General features: G+C 44.9%; 1 pseudogene; it reads right to left on the reverse strand.

The window, feature by feature from the left end:
* LOC148502899 (protein kinase C delta type-like) overlaps positions 1–19,216 on the reverse strand; it is a 42,747-nt pseudogene that overhangs the window by 22,260 nt on the left and 1,271 nt on the right.

Consider the following 19,216-nt stretch of genomic DNA (forward strand, 5'->3'; position numbering starts at 1 on the left):
ATCTATCTCTAAGTCAGATGGTTTTTGCTGAAAGGTTTTAACAAACGTTAAGCCTTTGGATAGTACTGATAATTCAACATCAGTTGGAATATATTTGGATAGATTAAAAATGACGACTTCTTCTTGTTTCGGTTTCTGTTCCTGTTTAGCCCTTCTTTGGGACTTGAATCGTGTCCCTCCCCTTCTGCATCTACGTCTTTTTGTAATTTGCTCCGATTTCCCACAGCTTCCCTTAAAAAAGATTTTTTAGAGTGTGAATTGTCAGAATCACTCTGGGATGTCTGTGAATCTAGATCCGTAAAGGATCTGTGATTGCAATTTTTCTTACACCCAGTAGTCATCCTCCAGGGACATCTAACTTCATTATCGGTTAACCATTGATACACATTGTGATCTTTATAGTCCTCCCGAACCCGTTTATATTTATTCTTTTTGAACATTAGTAAATCTGATTTGAAATTGCTCACAGCTGTTTCTAAAGGTCTGTAGGGGCCCCTGGGCAACAAATGTGTTGGGGCCCCTATCAATAAAAGTTTTATATATATATATATAATATATATATATATATATATACATATATATACTGCCCTGATGAAAAAGCTGGATTAAAGGCTTTGAAACGTTGACATTACACACATGGTTGGAATCTCAGTTTGTGCCAGGAGTGCCGCTCTGCAAGCAAGACTATATATATATATATATATATATATATACACAAACAAGATAGTCCGGCACTCACAGCATTCCAAGATCCTTATACGCTCAGGTGCCTCCCACTGAAGCAAAAGTATACAACACGGAAGGTTTCTAGAGAGGAGGGGGCCCATGTGCAGTCTCCGTCATGGGCCCCCTCCTCTCTGTCCGGCAGCCGGCGGCGTACTGAGCACTAGTGTGTGCCCGGAATCTAGAGCGCATGCGCAGGTCACCGGCAAGATGGCCACGGCAGCCATTTTCCCTGTACTGCGCATGAACGAACGACGGGAAAATGGCCACAGCGGCCATTTTCAAGCTTGGTTTAGCCTTTAACATGCTTGCTGCTTTAAAAATCCGGGCATACTGGCATGCATTCCCGCAGCAGCGCTGGCTCAGGTGGCAGACAGTGCATCTCGAAGGATGTAGCTGAGGTCAGGGAAGGTGGCAGACAGTGCATCTCCAGGAACGTAGCCAAGGCCAGGGCAGGCAGCAGACAGTGCATGTCTAAGGGAGTAGCCGAGGTCGGGGCAGGCGGCAGACAGTGCATCTCATTGGAAGTAGCTGAGATCGGGGCATGGAACAGACTGTGTATCTCCAGGGATGTAAACAGGCAGCAGACACAGCAGGAACAAGATGTTTTTAGGACTGCAGATTTTGCTATTTTTTTGTTAGTCCAGGTCTCCGTCTGATATCATGTCGTGTCTGCTTCCATTGGCACATTGTGTTAACTTTCACCCCATTTAGGGCACACAAATGGAATGTTAGCAAAAAGCCTCTGGTTCGTGGTAGTTATTAGTTCTTTGCAGGACCAGATTATGGTCTGTAGGGGCCCCTGGGCAACAAATGTGTTGGGGCCCCTATCAATAAAAGTTTATATATATATATATATATATATATATTGCCCTGATGAAAAAGCCGGATTAAAGGCTTTGAAACGTTGACATTACACACGTGGTTGGAATCTCAGTTTGTGCCAGGAGTGTCGCTCTGCAAGCAAGACTATATATATATATATATATATATATATATATATATATATACAAACAAGATAGCCCGGCACTCACAGCAATCTAAGATCCTTATACGCTCAGGTGCCTCCCACTGAGGCAAAAGTACACAACACGGAAGGTAGTGGCACTCTGAGACTTGAAAGCGGTTAGCAAACGTATAACATTTATTCCATATGCAGGAACATAGACCAACATTTCGGGGCACCACTGCCCCTTTGTCAAGGTGAGTAACAAGAAGTGTGCTAAAATCCTACCTTAAATACCATCGAGGAGCCCGCCAGTGTGTAAGAGTGCCAGGAAACAGAGCGAGTGTGCGGCTGCCATGTCCCGGAGTGATGACGTCATCCCGCTGATGACGCCCGGTTGTCCGGGTAACCAGGGACTCGGACCAGCCTGTGTAATAAAGAAGACAAGTACCCGTGATCGATAACACATGAAAAACATGTAAAGTAATAAAGAAAAATGACATCATAAAATGAGACAGAATGACCAAAACAACCACCAATATCTAAAATGCATAATCCCGAAGACAGAGGAAGGAAAATGAGGCTGTGTCAATAAACAAAGAAATGATCACACATAACAATGCTCGGCCTTTAACAAAAATAGGGCTGAACCTTAATAAGTAAATCAGAGGCTCACAATGCAGATACCGATTTACTGTAAACACAATGTGATTGTTAAAGCAATTTTCTTTATAATGTGGCCCCTTCCTACGCGAATATATACATGTTCAGTGAGGAGAGATTCATGTTCTTCAATCATCCTGGGGTCTCTAAATACATATTGGCTTTTGCTCGCTACATTGACGATCTCTTTATGCTGTGGACTGGCGGAAGGGATCGTTTCATCGAATTGATGGAGTACATTAACCATAAGAATTTCCCTATTAAACTTACCTATCAAATAGACGAGTACAGCATAAATTACCTCGATGTCCAAGTGATCATCAATAATGGACATATTGGCACTAAAGTGTTTTCCGAATCTACGGACAAAACACGCTCCTGAGGGCTAATCACTCACGTGCATTAATTAAAGGACTTCCTAAGTCACAAATGATCCGTGTGGCACGGATCACAAGCGATCGTGAGTCCCTTGGCACTGAATTAGATATAGTGATCAACAAGTTCTTAACCAGAGGCTATAAATTGAGCACCCTGCTTGAACAAAAGGAAGAGATCATGGGGATGCCCAGGCCTCAGCTGTTATCATCTGAAGTGAGGACCAACAAGGAAATCATTCCTTGGGTTAGCAAATATAACACCACTAGCCCTGTTTTATCGAGGGCGACTAGAGCACTTTGGCCTATAGTCTCTACAGATAGGGACTTAAAATGTTTCAAAGGTAAACGACCAGGGGCGGATTGGGAAATGAAAGTGGCCCTGGAAAAAAACGTGAAAGTGGCCCTCGGTGTGCGCGCCGAAGGCGCACGTTGAAAAAGTGGGTGTGGCCTTGTGGAAAGGGGTGTGGCCTAATGCGAAACACCATACCTCCAAGCCACTCCCCCTGTTTCAGTCATAGTCATACTGGGGGCATGCCTACCGCTCCAGGAGCTGATAGCCATGCCCACAGTCCCTCTCTCCAGTGAATAAGCACAGCGAGCATGTGAATGAGCATTTTCTTACCTATATGATTACTCTGCAACGGGGAATCTCTGAAGAAATTGATCCTCCCTGGATAGGCAGTGTCTTGAGTTGGTATTTGCTATTCACACATGAGATCCCATGGTCTGGAAGCCGCCTGTATGTGTCCCAATAAAACCAATGTCATTATCATGCAACAGAGGTTCAACCAGATAATAAATGTGGGTTTCCCATATCAAACAATTTTATATTAATAAAATATATTTGCTCTTTTGGTACCATTTGCATCAGTAATATGGTTTCATTAGAATTGTTATCTTACTGAAGATGACTGTGCCCCAGTGTTTCTTCTAATAGTATCAGCGTTCCTACCGTCCTATATGTGTGTCTCCAGCACCAGCGTCTTGGTGTGTCTCCAACCTATCCCCTCATGTGTTTCTTCAGCGCTATCTCCCTGCGCCTCTCCAGTGCCACCCCCAATTCTCTCCGGCACCATCCACCCACCGTGCCATCCTCCTGCGTCTCCCGAGCATCATCCTTCTGCGTCTCCTCAGTGGCGTCCTCCTGCCCTAGCACAGATTAGCCCTTCTTTCTCACACACAGATCATCTCCCCTTAGCACAGAATACCCCGCTCCCCACAGACAGATCAACCCCCCATCCCCACAGACAGATCATCATTTCCCCCACCCTTAGTATAGCAGACCCCCCCTTCCCCAGATAGATCATCATCTCCCCCACCCCTAGTATAGCAGACCCCCCTTCCCAGACAGATCATCTCCCCCACCCCTAGTATAGCAGACCCCCCTTCCCAGACAGATCATCTCCCCCGCCCTTAGTATAGCAGACCACCCCTCCCCCAGACAGATCATCATCTCCCCCACCCATAGTATAGCAGAGCACCCCCTCCCCACAGACAGATCATCTCCTCCACCCCTAATATAGCAGACCCCCCTCCCCAGACAGATCATCTACCCCGCCCCTAATATATCAGACCCCCCTCCCCCACAGACAGATCATCATCTCTCCAGCACAACCCCTAGTATATCAGAGCCCCCTCCCCCAACAGACAGATCACCACCCCCTAGACTGCAGCCAGACCCGATTGTCTCCTCTCCACTCTGCCCCCTCCCCAGGCTGTGAAATGAAACTTAAACATGACACTTCACAACCTGGGGAGGGGAGAGTGGAGAGGATGTGATCAGGCTGAAAGACTGCTCTGACCGGCCGGCGGCCCCCCATCCCCGCGGCAACTTACCCTCACCGCGGCCACGCTGTCACCCGTGGTCCAGCGCCACTTCACCTCACTCCGACTGTACGCTGGGTGGAGCCTTGATAGGATGCTGGCCACTGGCCTCTCTTCTCGTGAGAGAGGCTAAGGCACGGCCAGGCAGTACTGATAGGCAGCCAGGCTGCTTGTGTAAAACACACAGGAGCCGGCTGGGTGACGCGAATCATGGGGCGGGGCCTCAAATAACAAGCGGCCCCACAACCAATCGGCCCACCGGGATTTTCCCCGCAAAAAGTAATGCCCAATCCGCCCCTGTAAACGACCCATGACTTGCTTCACTCGTGGTAGGAACATCAAAGACATGATTGTTCACACGGACATCACCAACTTTGCACACACCCCGGCTTCACAAAATTTTCTATCTAAGGCGCCTGGTTGCTATAAGTGTCTATGATGTACTACATGCCGCAATATGATTACTGGATCCACCTTCAAGCATCCGCATATTGAACAGCAGTTTACCATCAAACATGTTCTGACATGTACTTCAACGTTTGTTGTATACATCATTATTTGCCCTTGCGGACAATACTACATAGGGAAGACCATTAGGTCCCTACGTGAGAGGATGGCGTTACACCGCTCAGCCATCAAAGCGGCTTTGAGTGGCAAGATTTCAGATCAGCCTGTGGCCCGACACTTCGCGGCGCAAAAACATGATCTGATGAATTTCAGACACATCATAATTGATCACGTGCCTCAGTCTCTGAGGAGGGGCGACCGAGCTAATAAGCTCCTTCAAATGGAAGCCAAATGGATGTATAATTTGAACACCATTAGCCTAATGGTTTCAACGAAAGGATCACGTGGAGTGTGTTCTGAGTCTTGTGACCTCCTGTATTGGACTATCAGTTGAACTGGTCCTTTAACACTATCCAATGGACGTACAATGTATATATATTAATAGCTTATAGAGATCGTGCCTTGCCTTGTTGGCATGATCCATCTACTATCATGGTCCTATAGTTAACCTTATGGTGTAATCTCCTCATCCAGGAGAACGTGTCTATGTTATTTGCTTTAACAATCACATTGTGTTTACAGTAAATCGGTATCTGCATTGTGAGCCTCTGATTTACCTATTACGGTTCAGCCGTATTTTTGTTAGAGGCTGAGCATTGTTATGTGTGATCATTTCTTTGTTTATTGACACAGCCTCATTTTCCTTCCTCTGTCTTCGGGATTATGCATTTTAGATATTGGTGGTTGTTTTGGTAATTCTGTCTCATTTTATGATGTCATTTTTCTTTATTACTTTACATGTTTTTCATGTGTTATCGATCACGGGTACTTGTCTTCTTTATTACACAGGCTGGTCTGCGTCCCTGGTTACCTGGACAACCGGGCGTCATCAGTGGGATGACGTAATCACTCCGGGACACGGCAGTCGCACACTCGCTCTGTTTCCTGGCACGCTTACACACTGGCGGGCTCCTCGATGGTATTTAAGGTAGGATTTTAGTACACTTCTCTTTACTCACCTTGACAAAAGGGCGGTGTTGCCCCGAAACGTTGGTCTATGTTCCTGCATATGGAATAAATGTTATACGTTTGCTAACCGCTTTCAAGTCTCAGAGTGCCACTACCTTCCGTGTTGTGTACTTTTGCTTCAGTGGGAGGCACCTGAGCGTATAAGGATCTTGGATTGCTGTGAGTGCCGGACTATCTTGTTTGTAGCTTTTTGGGATTTGGATCCCTCTTGAGTCAGGGCACACGTCCGTTTACAATCATATGACTCCCTTTGGGAGCAAGCAGTGAGTGTTTTGCTTTTAAGGATCTGCGTTACCCGAATCATTATTTTTGGAAGGATCTGCTAGTGCTGCATCATTATGGATATTCATCTGATCCCAGAGGAGGCACAAGGGTGTCGGAGTTTTAACATCACAATCGGGGACATGCATAGCTTCACTGACGATGATGTGGAGAGACTTTTATTTAAAGAACAATTATCTATGAGCGATATTCAACAATGTCCATCAGTTGCTCAAGTTGAAACGCAGAGAAATCGACTTCCTACTACATGGAATATCCCTCTCAGATTACCATAGGGAAAAAATGATCCTGAGGGGTTTTAGAGTGAGGAATGTTCCAACCATTGGCCGGTTTAATCCGGAATTTTGCAAGAAGTGGGTTGGAATTCTCAACAAATGCAGCATGGATTTAATGCTGCTAGTAGTGGAAGAGGTAGGTCGCGAGTTGAAATCAACTAAAGATAAAGTTACAGCGTTTGAACATGAGCATCTTCTCTCTCTGCAGCAAGATAAGTCCCAGGATTGGATCCATAAATTACAGACACAATGTGATGTGTACCGCCGGGATTTAATTAAGTTTAAAAGAAATAAACACAACATAGTCAAAGAGGATTACGACACCAACAGGGTCTACAAATGGCTTATGGGGGGAGAGCCAGGAGCACATAAACCATATAATTTTAGATCTAAACACAGCTGGAGGAAACGCCGAGAGGCTCAAGCAAGAGAGCCGATTTCTTCTAACAGTGACGGTGAATTCGCCATTCGGGACTCGGATGGCTCTCAGGAAGTGACATCTGTCCCTTTAGGGGCACCGGCCCCTGTCATAAAAGGCCCAAAAGGCAGAGGCCGGCCACCTGTAGGGGGGGCCAGAACTCGAGGCTCCAAAGACCTGGAACAAAAGAGAACTTAATCTACAATTTGTCCACTAGACAGCTTAGTCCGGCCGAACTCAGTGTTTTGAATAAAGGGTTGTCCTTCATTCCAACAAATCATTACAATGAGCTATCCTGGAAAATTGACTTATATAAATTTGCCCGTAAGTTACGCTTACAGGAACATTTTCAGGACAGACCACCTGCGCCTGCTACTGTACATCAGAGTTTACCAATTCCAAATTCAAGTCGAAGTTCGATCCTCAATCAACTAACGCATCAATTAAGGCATTCACGCGTCTTTTGGACAATTCTGTTGTTAGATATAATGCTGCCACGACCACCAAACACCATAACCTGTCTAAAAGTGAGTGGAAAGCACTACGGGACTTGGGTTCATATAGAGACATGATCATCCGTCCCGCCGACAAGGGGGAGGGATCGTGATAATGGACTTGAGTGCTTATAGATCCGAGATTTGTGACCAACTGGCTGTCCCTGAAACGTACCAACGTCTGCCCACGGATCCAACTGAGGAATATAAGAGGGAACTAGATACCATACTCATGGAAGCCGTCTCTCAAGGAAAGCTACCTAAGGAGTTGGCTACAGCATTACAACAGGAATACCCAGTAGTCCCTATCTTATTCACGGTCCCAAAGATCCATAAAGATCTAAGGAAACCCCCAGGCCGCCCGATTATCTCGGCAAGAAACTCTCTTTTTCAACCGATATCTCAATTTTTAGACAGTGTACTTCAACCGTTGGTGATGAAGCAAGAGACCTTTATCAAGGACACCACCTGTTTTCTACTAGACAGAGTGGGTAATGTACCCAGAGGTACTTTGATGTGTGTGATGGACGTCAGTAGCTTGTACACCAGTATTCCCCATGCAGGGGGGCTTGCAGCCAAGAGGGAATTTTTGGTTAAAGAGAAAATGGAGTCGGTAGATCTGGAACTGTTCCTCTGTGTATTAGAACTCACTTTAAAGAGAAACTATTTTCTCTTTGATGGGGAATTCTTCCTCCAGCTTAACGGATGTGCAATGGGGAGTAAAGTGGCCCCTTCCTACGCGAATATATACATGTTCAGTGAGGAGAGATTCACGTTCTTCAATCATCCTGGGGTCTCTAAATACATATTGGCTTTTGCTCGCTACATTGACGATCTCTTTATGCTGTGGACTGGCGGAAGGGATCGTTTCATCGAATTGATGGAGTACATTAACCATAGGAATTCCCCTATTAAACTTACCTTCAAATAGACGAGTACAGCATAAATTACCTCGATGTCCAAGTGATCATCAATAATGGACATATTGGCACTAAAGTGTTTTCCAAACCTACGGACAAAAACACGCTCCTGAGGGCTAATCACCCACGTGCATTAATTAAAGGACCTCCTAAGTCACAAATGATCCGTGTGGCACGGATCACAAGCGATCGTGAGTCCCTTGGCACTGAATTAGATATAGTGATCAACAAGTTCTTAACCAGAGGCTATAAATTGAGCACCCTGCTTGAACAAAAGGAAGAGGTCATGGGGATGCCCAGGCCTCAGCTGTTATCATCTGAAGTGAGGACCAACAAGGAAATCATTCCTTGGGTTAGCAAATATATCACCACTAGCTCTGTTTTATCGAGGGCGACTAGGGCACTTTGGCCTATAGTCTCTACAGATAGGGACATAAAATGTTTCAAAGGTAAACGACCCATGACTTGCTTCACTCGTGGTAGGAACACCAAAGACATGATTGTTCACACGGACATCACCAACTTTGCACACACCCCGGCTTCACAAAATTTTCTATCTAAGGCGCCTGGTTGCTATAACTGTCTACGATGTACTACATGCCGCAATATGATTACTTTTTCCACCTTCAAGCATCCGCATACTGAACAGCAGTTTACCATCAAACATGTTCTGATGTTTGTTGTTACATCATTATTTGCCCTTGCGGTCAATACTACGTAGGGAAGACCATTAGGTCCCTAAGTGAGAGGATGGCGTTACACCGCTCAGCCATCAAAGTGGCTTTGAGTGGCAAGATTTCAGATCAGCCTGTGGCCCGACACTTCGCGGAGCAAAAACATGATCTGATGAATTTCAGACACATCATAATTGATCACGTGCCTCAGTCTCTGAGGAGGGGCGACCGAGCTAATAAGCTCCTTCAAATGGAAGCCAAATGGATGTATAATTTGAACACCATTAGCCTAATGGTTTCAACGAAAGGATCACGTGGAGTGTGTTCTGAGTCTTGTGACCTCCTGTATTGGACTATCAGTTGAACTGGTCCTTTAACACTATCCAATGGACGTACAATGTATATATATTAATAGCTTATAGAGATCGTGCCTTGCCTTGTTGGCAAGATCCATCTACTATCATGGTCCTATAGTTACCCTTATGGTGTAATCTCCTCATCCAGGAGAATGTGTCTATGTTATTTGCTTTAACAATCACATTGTGTTTACAGTAAATCGGTATCTGCATGGTGAGCCTCTGATTTACCTATTGCGGTTCAGCCCTATTTCTGTTAGAGGCTGAGCATTGTTATGTGTGATCATTTCTTTGTTTATTGACACAGCCTCATTTTCCTTCCTCTGTCTTCGGGATTATGCATTTTAGATATTGGTGGTTGTTTTGGTCATTCTGTCTCATTTTGTGATGTAATTTTTCTTTATTACTTTACATGTTTTTCATGTGTTGTCGATCACGGGTACTTGTCTTCTTTATTACACAGGCTGGTCCGCGTCCCTGGTTACCCGGACAACCGGGCGTCATCAGCAGGATGACGTCATCACTCTGGGACACAGCAGTCGCACTCTCGCTCTGTTTCCTGGCGCGCTTACACACTGGCGGGCTCCTCGATGGTATTTAAGGTAGAATTTTAGTACACTTCTTGTTACTCACCTTGACAAAGGGACGGTGTTGCCCCGAAATGTTGGTCTATGTTCCTGCATATGGAATAAATGTTATACGTTTGCTAACCGCTTTCAAGTCTCAGAGTGCCACTACCTTCGTGTTGTGTGTATATATATATATATATATATATATACATATACATACATGCGCACATATATATATACATGTGTATGTATATATTTTAACATTTTATATATATATATTAGGGGTGTGCACCGGCCACTTTTCGTGTTTTGTGACTTGTTTTTTTTTATCTGGCTCTTTCTTCGTGTTTTGGATCTGGACTGGTTTTGCCAAAGCCACCCTTCCGTGTTTTGGGTTCTGGGTTTTGTGTTTTGGATCTGTATTTTTTTTAAAAAGCATAAAAACAGCTAAAATCACATCATTTGTGTTTTTTTCTGCTCCTATGCTATTATTAACCTCAATAACATTAATTTCCACTCATTTCCAGTCTATTCTGAACACCTCACACCTCACAATATTGTTTTCAGTCCAAAAGGTTGCACCGAGGTAGCTGGATGACTATGCTAAGCGACACGAGTGGGCGGCACAAACACATGGCCCATCTAGGAATGACACTGCAGTGGCAGACAGGATGGCAGTTTGAAAAACTAGGCCCCAAACAGTACATAATGCAAAGAAAAAAAAGAGGTGCAAGATGGAATTGTCCTTGGGCCCTCCCACGTACCCTTATGTTGTAAAAACAGGACATGCACACTTTAACAAACCAATCATTTCAGTGCCAGGGTCTGCCACACGACTGTGACTGAAATGATTGGTTTGTTTGGGCCCCCACAAAACAAGCTGGCAGTTAATCTGTCCCTGCACAAACTGGCTCTACGGAGGCAAGATGTCATCCTCATCCTCCTCATCCACCAATTCCTCACCCTCTTCAGTGTTGTGTACATCCTCATCCTCACATAGTATTAATTTGTCCCCACTGGAATCCACCACCACAGGTCCCTCTGTACGTTCTGGAGGCTGGTCTTCCTGGAAAAGTTGATTATTCATTTTTATGAGCATCATCTTCTCCATATTTTGTGGAAGCAACCTCCTATGCCTTTCGCTGACAAGGTTCCCGGCTGCATAAACACTCTTTTGGAGTACACACTGGAGGGGGGGCAACTCAGGTAAAATAGAGCCAGTTTGTACAGGGGCCTCCAAATTGCCTCTTTTTCCTGCCAGTACAGGTACGGACTGTCTGACATGCCTACTTGGATGCTGTCACCGATGTAATCCTCCACCATTCTGTCAATGATGACAGTATCATATGCAGTGACAGTAGACATGTCAGAAATTGTTGCCAGGTCCTTCAGTCTGGACCATATGTCCAAACTTGGTCCTGCCTGCCCTGCATCACCGCCAGCGGGTTGCTTAGGATACTTAAGTTGTTTCCTGGCGCCCCAGTTGCGGGAGAAACTGAAGAAGGAGCTGTTGACGTGTCACGTTCTGCTTCAGCTGACAGTGTTTTCACCAGCAGGGTCTTTGCACCTCTGCAGGCTTGTGTCAGCTGGAAAGAGACACACCACATAGGCTTTAAACCTAGGATTGAGCACAGTGGCCAAAATGTAGTGGTCTGATTTCAACAGATTGACCACCCAGGAATCTTGGCAAAGTGAATGAAGGGCTTCATCCACAAGTCCCACATGCCGAGCGGAATCGCTCCATCTTAGCTCCTCCTTCACTTTCTCCAGCTGCCTCTGCAAAAGCCTGATGAGGGGAATGACCCGACTCAAGCTGGAGTGTCTGAACTGACTTCACGTGTGGCAAGTTAGAAGGGCTGGAGAACCTTGCACAACACGCAAATCATTCTCCACTGCACTTGAGTCAGATGCATACCCCCTTCTTTGCCTATGTCATAGGTGGATGTATAGGCTTGAATGGCCTTTTGCTGCTCCTCCATCCTCTGAAGCATATAGAGGGTTGAGTTCCACCGCATCACAACCTCTTGCTTCAGGTGATTGCGGGGCAGGTTCAAGTATGTTTGTTGGCACTCCAGTCTTCGGCACGCAGTTGCTGAATGGCGAAAGTGGGCATAAATTTTTCGGGCCACCCAAAGCGTTTCCTGCACGCCCCTGTCGTTTTTCAGAAAATTCTGCACAACCAAATTTATTGTGTGAGCAAAACATGGGACGTGCTGGAATTTGCCCAGATGTAATGCCCGCACAAAATTGGTGGCGTTGTCAGATATCACAAATCCCCAGGAGAGTCTAAGTGGGTTAAGCCACTGGGTGATGATTTCCCTCAGTTTCTCTGAGAGGTTGTCGGCGGTGTGCCTCTTACTGAAACCGGTGATACACAGTGTAGCCTGCCTTGGAACGAGCTTTCGTTTCTGAGATGCTGCTACTGGTGACGCAGCTGTTGTTGCTGCGTAAGGTGATACATCTACCCAGTGGGCTGTCACAGTCATATAGTCCTTAGTCTGCCCTGTTCCACTTGTCCACATGTCCGTGGTTAAGTGGACATTGGGTACAACCGCATTTTTTTAGGACACTTAAGAACACTTTTTCTGACGTTTCTGCACAGTCTCGGTATTGCCTGCCTAGTGAAGTGGAATCTAGACGGGATTTGGAACCGGGGACACACTACCTCCATCAATTGTCTAAATCCCACTGTACTAATGGCGGATACCGGATGCACGTCTAACACCAACATAGCAGTCAAGGCCTCAGTTATCCGTTTTGCTTCAGGATGACTGCTATCGTACTTTATCCTCCTCGCTAAGGACTGTTGGAGGGTCAATTGTTTATTAAAAGTAGTGGTGTTCCTACTTCCTCTCTGGGATGATGAACGACTCCCAGCAGCAACAGCAGCAGCGGCAGCAGTAGGCGTATCAATGCAGGATCCTCCGGAGGAATCCCGGATAGGAGAGTTAGTCATGCCAGTGACATGGCCTGCAGGACTACTTCCGATCCTGACTAAGGAGGAAATTGACGAGCAGGGAGTTGACGGGGTGGTTTGCAGGCACTTGGATACAACAGTACAAAGGGATTTAGGTGTCCCTGGACTACTTACGGTCTTAGCCAAAGTTTCTGAACTTGAAAGAAATTTTTTATGAACACGCTGCAGGTGACGTATAAGGGAGGATGTTCCTAGGTGGTTAACATCCCTACCCCTACTTATTTCACCTTTACATATGGTACATATGGCAAGACAGTTGTTGTCCGGATTTGGATAGAAATATTGGCAGACCAAAGAGGTGGAATGTTTGGTCTTCTGCCCAGGCATGACCGTGATGGGCTTTTTCATCCCACGGACAACAACTGTCTCCCCCGGAGCCTGATTTAAACAAATCACATCACAATCAGAATCCTCCTCGCCAATTTCCTCCTCAGCGCCAGCTACACCAATATCCTCATCCTGTTGTACTTCAACAGTGACATTTTCAATTTGCATATCAGCAAGTGGACTGTGGGTGCTCCTTTCAGCACTTGCAGAGGGCGTGCAAATGGTGGAAAGAGCCACCTCTTCCTGTCCAGTGCTGGGAAGGTCAGGCATCGCAACCGTCACCACACATGGACTCTCCTTGGGGATTTGTGATATCTTCTTAGAACGCACAGTTCTTCACTGTGCTTTTGCCAGCTTATCTCGTTTGATTTTTGTAGCGGGAGGAGGGCTTCCATCGTCTTGTGAAGCTGAACCACTAGTCATGAACATAGGGAAAGAGCTTAGCCGTTCCTTGCCACTTCGTGTCGTAAATGGCATATTGGCAAGTTTACGATTCTCCTCAGATAATTTAAGTATTTTTTTTAAGGTCATTTTCCTGAACTTTGTCATTTGGGATTTTATATGCCCTCTACTATGACACTGGGTATCGACCTTGCCAGACGACGTTGATGGAATTTTATCATCTATGTCATGACTAGTGGCAGCAGCTTCTGCTCCTTTGTTGATGCACGTGCGGCTACAGTGCACACAATTCACAACACAGAATTTTAAAAAAATGTTTAAGTGCACTTTGGAGGTTACACCACCCTTTAAGAGATGAGCCAGCTGGCCCTTTACTTATGAGACAGGCGCACGCTTGGTGCTGCTCCTTTGTTGATGCACTTGCGGCTACTGCAGATACATTTCACACACAAAGACAGGAAAAAAAGAAGAAATGTTTATTTTTTGTGGAGTGCATTTTGGGGGTTACACCACCCTTTAACCGACTTATGACACAGGCGCACGCTTGGCGCTGCTCCTTTGTTGATGCACATGCGGCTATTGTGCATACATTTCACACACAAACACAGAAAAGAAGAATTTTTAATTTTTTTTGGAGTGCACTTTGGGGGTTACACCACCCTTTAAGAGATGAGCCAGCCGGCCCTTACTTATGACACAGGCGCACGCTTGGCGCTGCTCCTTTGTTGATGCACGTGCGGCTACTGCACATACATTTCACACACAAACACAGAAAAAAAAGAAGAAATGTTTATTTTTTTGGAGCACACTTTGGGGGTTACACCACCCTTTAACAGACTTATGACACAGGCACACGCTTGGCGCTGCTCCTTTGTTGATGCACGTGCGGCTACAGTGCACACTTCACAACACAGAAAAGAAGAATTTTTAATTCTTTTTGGAGTGCACTTTGGGGGTTACACCACCCTTTAACAGACTTATGAAACAGGCGCACGCTTGGCGCTGCTCCTTTGTTCATGCACGTGCAGCTACTGTGCATACATTTCACACACAAACACATAAAAAAAAGAATTGTTTATTTTTTGTGGAGCGCACTTTGGGGGTTACACCACCCTTTAACAGACTTATGACACAGACGCATGTTTGGCACTGCTCCTTTGTTGATGCACGTGCGGCTACAGTGCACACAATTCACAACACAGAAAAGAAGAATTTTTTATTGTTTTTGAAGTGCACTTTGGGGGTTACACCACCCTTTAAGAAATGAGCCAGCTGGCCCTTTACTTATGACACAGGCGCACGCTTGGTGCTGCTCCTTTGTTGATGCACGTGCGGCTACTGCGCATACATTTCACACACAAACACACTAAATAAAAACAATTGTTTATTTTTTGTGGAGCGCACTTTGGGGGTTACACCACCCTTTAACAGACTTATGACACAGACGCATGTTTGGCACTGCTCCTTTGTTGATGCACGTGCGGCTACAGTGCACACAATTCACAACACAGAAAAGAAGAATTTTTTATTGTTTTTGAAGTGCACTTTGGGAGTTACACCACCCTTTAAGAGATGAGCCAGCCGGCCCTTTACTTATCAGACAGGCGCACGCTTGGCGCTGCTCCTTTGTTGATGCACGTGCAGCTACAGTGCACACAATTCACACACAAACAGAAATAAATGTTTTTTTTTGCACTTGGAGGGAGCACCCCTGATGGACAGATCACCCCCTGGACAACACTACAGCACCCCTTTAGAACTACAGCCTTTATGGGACACTGCACAACACAGCCCAGCCAGCCCCTATAGACTTTTGGAGTGGACACAGCCCCCATGGACAACTGACTGCACAACACAGCCCAGCCAGCCCCTATGGACAACAGCAGCACAACGCAGTCCAGCCAGCCCCTATGGACTTTGGAGGAGTGGACACAGCCCCTATGGATAACAGCAGCACAGCACAACACAACACAGCCCAGCCAGCCCTAACTCCCACCCTCTGTCTTCATTGTCCACAGACGGAGAAATGGCGCCGACGCGGGGACCTTTTATAGAATCCAAAACCTGCGATATTCGGAAGGCGGGATGATGACGTTTTGTCTCGATTTCAGTTCCCGACTCGGATCGGGGGAACTCGGGGGGGTTCGGATTTTAGAAATCTGAACCCGCTCATCCCTAATATTTATACACACATTCATCGGGCTGCCTGCCTGATGTGTGTGTGTGTATGTATGTATATATATATACACACACATATATATATATATACAGTATATGTATATATATAGACACACACACATATATACATATAGACACACACAGACATGGACACAGATACACATAAACATTATTGCTTACTTCAGAGGCAGCAGGCCAGCAGCAGCAGAAGGGGGCGGAGCCAAATGCAAGCAGGGGGCGGGGCTTAATTGCGGACCGCGGCAGGCGGTTCCGATAAAATTTTAAAGAAAAACAGTTCATCTTCGGGAAGGGGCTGACTGGCCAAGGACAGTATGGGGGCCCCCTATGTGTGGGGGCCCTCCCTATAATCCAGCCCTGGTTCTTTGAAAACTTAACTATGGGACAGAGGAATTTACTGTTTTTCATCTAGATCCATAGATTCCTTGTGCAGTGTAATGCTGTTTTTCCAGTCTCTGTCGCTGCCCAGTTAATTAAAGAGAAGAAGGGGTGTTCTCGTACATTACCATTTACCCCAAGCCGGAGGGACTGTTCCTTACACAGGAGCTTTATTAAAATTTCCTTTGATACAGGATCAGTAAGCCCTGAATATGTTGGTTCTTGTGTAAGAATCATTGTGTTTATCACAGAAGCTGACTCTCCATTAAAAAGGTACTTTCGTAGGGTGAGTAGATATAAAATAACACCAAATGCGAACCAGTCCACACCAGCACTGTATGGCTGGCAAGTTATAATTTCTGGAGCATTATAGCCATTGGTCCCACCAAGTACTTTGGCATTGGTTTGTCCATATGCATTATAGGGCCAGACCAAAGTCTGTGATCTTAACATGACCTTCTGTGGTTAGCAAAATGTTCTGCAATTTTAGGTCTCTATGAATAATTCCTCTTGGATGCATGAACTGCAATCCACAAACCAGCTCAGCAGCTATACATTTTATTGTGGTTGGGTCCACCAATGAGGTCTCTTTCACAAAATCGAACAGATCCCTTCCGCCAGCAAGTTCCAGTACACAGTATAGATAGCTCTCTGTGTGGAAGGCTGCATAACCATGGATCAGAAAAATGCTCTCATGTGACATTTCAAGGACCTGACACTCAACCAAACTGTTTTCACTGTTATTCTTTAAGATTCTAATTAATGCTGTCTTCTTCAAGATTTTAACTGCCACTCTTTTCCTACGAATAGCATCTGTTGCCAGCATCACTTTGCCATAACCTTCCTTTCCAAGTAGTGAGTGGAAAGTAAATTGTTAAAGGGATAGTCTCTGTGCTTTGGTGGCAGGTGGGCATAGTGCAGCTTTCTTCTGCAGCTTACTGAACCGGTGAGATTCCTCTGCTAATTGCTTTTATGAATTGATTTTTCTTCTTTTTTACAAATCCAGCAAACCTGTCCCAGCGTCTCTGTATAGCTGCATTGCGTGATTTCTTTTTGGTCATCTCTTTTTTTGGAAGATTTATCTGTTCTGCCCAATGACTGCATCCCTCCCCTGGATCTTCAGCAACGTCAAAGTTTCTCATGTGCTCCAAATCTGGGACATCTGCTGCATGCTCTTATGAACTGATCTCTTTTCTTATTTAGAAAACCAGCAAGCCTGTCCCAGCCTCCCTGTATACCTGCTACAAATGCATTTACCTCTCTCTTGGTTAGATTTGTCTGGCCTGCCTGGTTTTGGTGAATGATCTTGCAATTGTTTACATTACTATTCACTGTGATATTGGTATATTGCCATGGTTCCCAAAATTTCTTGAAACACGGCACCCCAGAGTATCATATTTTTTTCTTCGGCACCCCAAGGCCAACAGTTTCTTATTGAAAAACTATTAAATTAAGTAAATTGTGCTTACCGGTCATCCTTAGGGTTATGTGGTGTGGACAGGGTTGTATTTCTGTTTGTCCACATATTCTATGATTGGCAGCCATCAGCACTGGTTTTGCTTATCAATTGACCATGGATAATTTTAATAGGTTCAGGACCTCCAACCCGTGACCCCCTGCACGTGCCCTTTGGCACCCAGTTTAGGAACTACTGGTGCATTCTATTGCTACCTTAAAATATAATAATGATACAGATGTATCTTCCCTTTTGTATAGTCTGTGGGATTCTGATTCTAAAGGTAGCTTGGGTTATTCAGTAGCCCTCAGCTTTAAGACCCAGATTCTTCACAGCCTACACACTCTGGTACCAAAGGAGTTTCACCACAACTGACACAACACATATACAAAGAAAATTGTATCAGGTATAATGGTCTACAAAATCACGCTAAAGATACTGCTACATGCATGAATTTAAGCCTGAGGTTGAGAGTCAGAGGAGAGGTGGGCATCCCCAATAATATATAATATACTGTAATTAATAATCACAAATTATTTGTTTCATGTATCAAACAGGATTACACGATTGTTTTTGTATTGTTTTTTTTTTTCTCTTTACATGTAACACTCGAATCACTCCATTGAAGAAAGTGATCCTTATTAACAGGGGAGTACATCTGTTCTATTTATAAGCGCCATTATACCTGATACAGTTTTCTTTGTACATGTAATAAATATTGCTCTTACAGTAGTCTGAATCATTATCCACAATCCATAATAAATCTCAGATAAAAAAGAAAAAATGTACAATAGTGTAATACTGCAAACATAGAAAATCCTAGTAGTGTATATATAAAAAAATAAAGGTGTCCCCTTCCAATTGCATAATATATCCCTTCACCGATGTAAATTAATTTAGTTAATCCTCCAGTAACATTGAATTCACCATTGTGTGGATTCAAAACTCTTTCAGTAGAATATGTGGAACCTTTAAAAATAAACCATAAATGCTCCTTCTTATGTAGGTTATGCCATTGCTATCTGCTGAATACAGGGTAAAATGCTTCCAGTTTGCAAAGGAACACAGAAATTGCACAATAAATGATTGGAAACGGGTCATGTGGTCTGACAAATCATGTCTTCAATTACACCATGCAAATGGTAAGGTGAGGATATGGACACAGCAGAACTAAAGCTTGTATCCATGCTCGTACTGGGAGACTGGGGACGTCCCCGGTGGGCCCCACTGTTTTGTAGCCATGCCCTCTATTGCAGGAAGGCAGGGCCCAGGACCGGACTGGGACTAAAAATAGGCCCTGGCATTTAAAGAGCAAACAGGCCCAACTCGTGACAGCATCTGGCTCCTGGCATAGACTTCTCCCCTTACTATTCCTGGCCCCTCCCACTTCTTAGTCTATGCTCTTACAAATATAATATTAGAA

The sequence above is a fragment of the Taudactylus pleione genome, unplaced genomic scaffold (assembly GCF_031769625.1).
Source record: "Taudactylus pleione unplaced genomic scaffold, aTauple2 ptg000479l, whole genome shotgun sequence".
Taxonomy (NCBI): domain Eukaryota; kingdom Metazoa; phylum Chordata; class Amphibia; order Anura; family Myobatrachidae; genus Taudactylus; species Taudactylus pleione.